General features: G+C 42.7%; 1 pseudogene; it reads right to left on the reverse strand.

Moving 5' to 3' along the window:
- LOC128594802 (protein ZBED8-like) overlaps window positions 1-2,903 on the reverse strand; it is a 67,646-nt pseudogene extending 64,743 nt beyond the window's left edge.
- Between the last annotated feature and the right edge of the window lie 3,097 nt (window positions 2,904-6,000).

Consider the following 6,000-nt stretch of genomic DNA (forward strand, 5'->3'; position numbering starts at 1 on the left):
GCACAGTTGTGGGTCCATCAAACACACTAAACTGCCTCTTGCAGTTACTTTGCTGCATACACTCATGCCCGGAAGCACTTCAGAGCTCTTGGCCGTGGCGTGATCAACTAAGTTGAGTAATGAAGAACTAATCAAAATACCACAAATGGAAAACACAAATCTCAGTAGGAAGAATGAGAGACAGGAGAATTTTTTTTTATAAATGTATTTTTGAGATTATATTTCAGGGCTATGAAAGTTTTGAGACTCAACACAATAAACTCTAGATGACGTTTTCACTCTCTGAGAAGAAAGTGTAGATTAAATAGTATTCACTGTAAGCCCTCGCTGTAACTTCTTAAATGTTCTGCTACCTGGTATTTTGTGATGCAGCACTTCCCCCGATGGGTATTTCTGTACGTGTGCCCATCACACTGACAAGTGACAGTGTCATTCACCACAATTCTGACTCACTGAGAGATCCTCTTAATTACCAGAGAAAGACTCTACTTGTCAAAAATCCAGTTATGTTTGATAATAGCTTTTATTTAATTTATTTGTTTATTTATTTGAGACAGAGTCTCACTTCGTTGCCCTTGGTAGAGTGCCAGAACATCATAGCTCACAGCAACCTCAAACTTTGGGGCTCAAGCGATTCTCTTGCCTCAACCTCCTGAGTAGCTGGGACAGAGGTGCCCACCACAACTGCCCGGCTATTTTTTAGAGACAGGGTCTCGCTCTCGCTCAGGTCTCGAACTTGTGAGCTTGGGGAATCCACTCGCCTTGGCTTCCCAGAATGTTAGGATTACAGGCGTGAACCACCACGCCCAGCTGATAATATCTTTTTATTATAACTTTATGGGAATTGACGACCCATTAGACAAGTCTTAGTAACATTTGATTAAGCAGAAGATCCTATCGTGTAATCCTGGAGATGGTGCAATTCATCTTTTGCTTCAGCAGAGCACTGAGTGCATTTGAGCAGGTCATCTTTAACACTTCTTTTTTTTATTTCTTTTTATTAAATCATAGCTGTGTACATTAATGTGATCATGGGGCACCATACACTGGTTTTATGGACCGTTTGACACATTTTCATCACACTGGTTAACATAGCCTTCCTGGCATTTTCTTAGTTATTGTGTTAAGACATTTTCATTCCACATTTACTAAGTTTCACATATACCCTTGTAAGATGCACTGTAGGTGTAATCCCACTAATCACCCTCCCTCTACCCACGTCCCCCCTCCCTCCCCTCCCTTTCTCCCTTCCCCCTATTCTTGGGTTATAACTGGGTTATAGCTTTCATGTGAAAGCCATAAATTAGTTTCATAGTAGGGCTGAGTACATTGGATACTTTTTCTTCCATTCTTGAGATACTTTACTAAGAAGAATATGTTCCAGCTCCATCCATGTAAACATGAAAGAGGTAAAGTCTCCATCTTTCTCTAAGGCTGCATAATATTCCATGGTGTACATATACCACAATTTATTAATCCATTCGTGGATCGATGGGCACTTGGGCTTTTTCCATGACTTAGCAATTATGAATTGGGCTCCAATAAACATTCTGGTACAAATATCTTTGTTATGATGTGATTTTTGGTCTTCTGGGTATATGCCTAGTATTTAACACTTCTTTTTGTCTTCTACAACCAAATTATCCTCCATAAAATTTAAGAAATAAACTAACAGTAATGTCTTTAAAAGAAATGTAAGTACTGAATATTTTTTTACTGATCTTTGAATTTGTTTGGATTGCTCAAGTAAAGGAAAAATAATTATAAATAGGGATTATAGTACAAAATGGAAAACATGGGTTAATTTTCTGTGTTTTTTGGGAAAGGAGAAAAATATTATACCTACATATTTGTCTGTTACAGTAATGAATAATAATATTGGTTTTTGCTTTTGAGCTTGAGTTGCAACTTCTTCAAATTTGTCACCCATCTGTATTTGATAAAAATGTAGTTAGACGTGCCAATCTATTTTTTCCCTTTAAAGAGCATTTTAAATTAATTTTAATTATGAAATATTTCTTTTACATGAAGCAAAATACACCAACAGGAAAAATATTACACATAGGTTTAGCAGAAATTCATAAAAATTCCATTTTACAATAAATTCCATGTCTTTGTCCATTCACGATTGATTCTAACAGCTTTTTAAAATATTTCTGCAGTGGAAAAAAGTTAATCATAAGTAAAAATTTCAAGTGAGCACTTGGGATGGCAAACTTGAAGAATCTCACATTCTATTTCTTTGTCTTTATAATTGCTGAGAGTTGAATGTGTTTCCCAAATTTCGTGTATTGGGAAACCAACCTCCAAATCAATATGCTGATATAGTTCCCAAACTATTTCTTTGGGAAATAGTTAGTTTTAGATAAAGTCATCAAGGTTGAGATGGTGGCTTTATACGAAGAGAGAGACATGAGCCACCTGGCTTGGGCCTTCTCGATGTGACGCTTTCTGGCCTGTTACGACTCAGGAGAAAGACCCCCACCAGGTGCTGGTGGGACCTTGGACTTCCCCATATCTCTAACTATAAGAAATACATTTATATTCTTTATGAATTACCCAGTCTGTGGCATTCTTTTATAATGCCAGAAAGTAGGCTAAAACAGAAAGTTAATTCTGCAAGTTATTGTAACAAATATGTAAAAATGTGGGCATGGCTTTGGGATTGGGTAACGGGTAGAGGCTAGAAGAACTTGGAGGGACAAGCTGGCTTAAAGAAAAAAACCCCAAAAAAACCTACCTAGTGTTGCCATGAATGAAGCAAGGCGGGTGATATTGATGAGAGCCTGGAAGGAGAGGTGAGGGCAAGTCTGGGCCTGCTCAGCGAGGCCTGCGCAGCTGTGAGCAGAACACTGATAGAAAAGCTCTGAGGAACGTGGCCTGGGAAGCCAGAGCAAGGCCATCCTTGTTGGGAAGTAGCAGACACCTTGCTGAACTGTTCCCGGCAGTTTTGTGGAAGGCAGAGTTTCAATGGTGAGTTAGGTGCCTGGCTACTTTTAACCGCTCATGCTGCTGCCCAGCCAAGTCCATCTGGCCACTGTCCAATGTCCAGAGACAGCAGGGTTCACAGCAGAGAGTGAGTTTATTCTGCACAGTACTAAGTGGGGAGATGAGAAATCTCTCAAATCTGCCTCCCTGAGAATTGGCCAAGCAGGGTTTTTAAAGATAGTTTGGTACGCAGAGGGTTAGGCAATCGGGGTCTGCTAATTGGCTGGTTTCAGGACAGAACCATTTGTCCTTTTGTGTGGGCCACCATCTGGGTGGGTCAAGTACTAGACCCAGCAGCACCTTGGGTGGGGGGTTCAAGGGCCTGGGTGGGCCATCACTGCATCACTGGAACACAGGACCTGGAAGTTCCAAACAGGTGATGTTCTAAATGGAGAAAGTTAAAAATCCTTATAAGTGACAACTATGCATGACTCTTGGGTAAAGAAGCAAACAGAAGGGCCGCGCCTGTGGCTCAGTCAGTAGGGCACCAGCCCCATAGACCGAGGATGGCAGGTTCAAACCCGGCCCCGGCCAAACTGCAACAAAAAAAATAGCCGGGTGTTGTGTCAGGTACCTGTGGTCCCAGCTACTTGGAGGCTGAGGCAAGAGAATCACCTAAGTCCAGGAGTTGGAGGTTGCTGTGAGCTGTGATGCCACAGCACTCTATTGAGGGTAACAAAGTGAGACTCTGTCTCTTAAAAAAAAAGAAAAGAACAGAAAAAAAAGAAGCAAACAGAGGAACAGTGATTATTATCAAGCAAATCATGGGACAGTGGCTGATTATTATCATTTTAGCTAAGTTTATAGAATTTGGGAGACCTCACTCTAGCTTTTTTTGCACCCCTTCACCAATTTGTAAGAGTGGTTCCACTTACAGTAAAATAAGAGAGGAAAGAAATGATTTAAAGGAAGAATTTTTAATTAAAAGGAAAGCAAAGTAGACAGATTTGGAAAATTCACAGCATGGCCATGTGTAGAGAATAAAAAGGCATTTTCAGCAGAGGAAACCAAGGTTGTGACCAAGTCTTGAGCTGAGAAGGACCTTGGATGGATGGAATGAAGCCCAAGGTTATTTATCAGAACAGTGGGACAATGAGGGAAAGCTCCTGGAGGCGTCAGACACTTCTTCTTTCATACCTTTCCTTTTGTTTCCTTCCCTCCCTCCCTCCCTTCCTTCCTTCCTTCCTCTTTCTCTTTCTCTCTTTCCTTCCCTGCCCTCCTGGAGGCGTCAGACACTTCTTCTTTCATACCTTTCCTTTTGTTTCCTTCCCTCCCTCCCTCCCTCCCTCCCTTCCTTCCTTCCTTCCTTCCTTCCTTCCTTCCTCTTTCTCTTTCTCTCTTTCCTTCCCTGCCCCCCACTCCCTTCCTTCCTTCTGGAGACAAGGTCTCCCTTTGTTGCCCTGGGTAGAGTGCAGTGGCATCACCTGACCCTCCTGCCACAGTCTCCCAAGTAGCTGGGACTGCAGGAGTGAACCAGCACACCCGGCTCCACTTTAGAAGTTTCAGATTGTGGACTCTGTGGTGTCCATGTGCTGCTAATTCTGCAGGTCACAGAATGAAGGGTTGTGGGGGTGTGGCTTCTTCAGCATAGATTTTAACGGATGTCATGAACAGTCTAGGGTCCTAGGCAGAGACATGTCACAGGGAAGGAACCACCACAGAAAACCTCTGCTAGGGCAATGCCACGCTGAAATGTGGGGTTGGAGCCAGAGAGCCCCCACTAGGAAATGCCTAGAGGGACTGAGGGGCAGGGCCACCCCCAAGACCTCAAAACTGTAAAGAGAGCCAGCGAGCAGCACCAGCCTGGGAGAACTGCTGTGTGGGCTGAGCCCAGGAAAACCACAGGGGCTTTGCTGCGGAGGCTTTGTGGGTCCACACCCCCTAGCATGGGCAGGAGGAGGCACATGCAGTGAAAGATCATTCTAGAGCCTTAAGGTTTATTGCTGTCTTTCCTGTTGGGTTTTGTGCTTACTTTGGACCAATTGCTCTCTTTCTCACTTCTTTTCCCTTCTGGGAATAGGAGCATCCGTCCTGTGCTTGCTCCGCCCTGCACTTTGAAAGCATGTAACTTGCTTGGATTTTGCAGGGTCACAGCAGAAGTGCATTTGTCAGCTGGTGAATCATGCCGTGAGTGTCACCCATAACTGAGACTGCGGACTTTGGACTTTTAAGTTGATGCTACAACAAGTTAAGACTTTGGGTTATTGGGATGGAATGAATGTATTTTGCATGTGAGAAGGACAAAGATTTGAGGGCTAGAGACAGAATGCTATAGTTTGAAAGTGTTCCCTAAATTTTATGTATTAGAAACTTAATCCTCAAATTTATGGGACTTGGAGGTGGGACATTGGGAAGGTAATGAAGATTAAAGAGGGTCATCATGGTGGGCCCCCATGATGGGACTGGTGGGTTGGAAAGCAGAGGATGAGGGACCCCACGGTGGAGGGACCGGGGGTGCCCTCTACCATGTTATGACCCTGGCCACATGCCAGCACCTCAGTATTGGACTTCTCAGCCTGCTGAACGGTAAGACTAAGTTTCTTTTATTAATATATTACTCATTCTATGGAATCTGTTACAGCAATAAAAATAGACACAATCATTGCTCTAGCATTGTTTGTTTAAAACCTGTTGTTTACATGCAAGAGTATATAAGGTTGGAGAGAAGATGAACTACACACCTGAAGCAAACTCAATGGTTCTCAATTATTATCGACTGTCTTTCAAATTGAGCATGGTGGTTCAGTCCATGTGTGTTGGGGACAGTGTACCTGGCAGTTTTTTTTTTTAACTAACTGTCACATAGAATAAAATGTTTATAAAGCCAAGAAATACAATGTGCAAACTTGAAGTATATAACTGTATCACTAAAAGTTGACAGTTAACCACAGACATGGTTTAGAATTTAGACAAGCACTATTTTGTAGGGAGGGGAGTTTTATTCCTGACTCTGTTTAGAATGGTCAGCACCTGATGATGACGCAAAGTGGGCAGACTGGCTGTTTGCTGGCT

This window comes from Nycticebus coucang, chromosome 9 (assembly GCF_027406575.1).
Source record: "Nycticebus coucang isolate mNycCou1 chromosome 9, mNycCou1.pri, whole genome shotgun sequence".
NCBI lineage: Eukaryota > Metazoa > Chordata > Mammalia > Primates > Lorisidae > Nycticebus > Nycticebus coucang.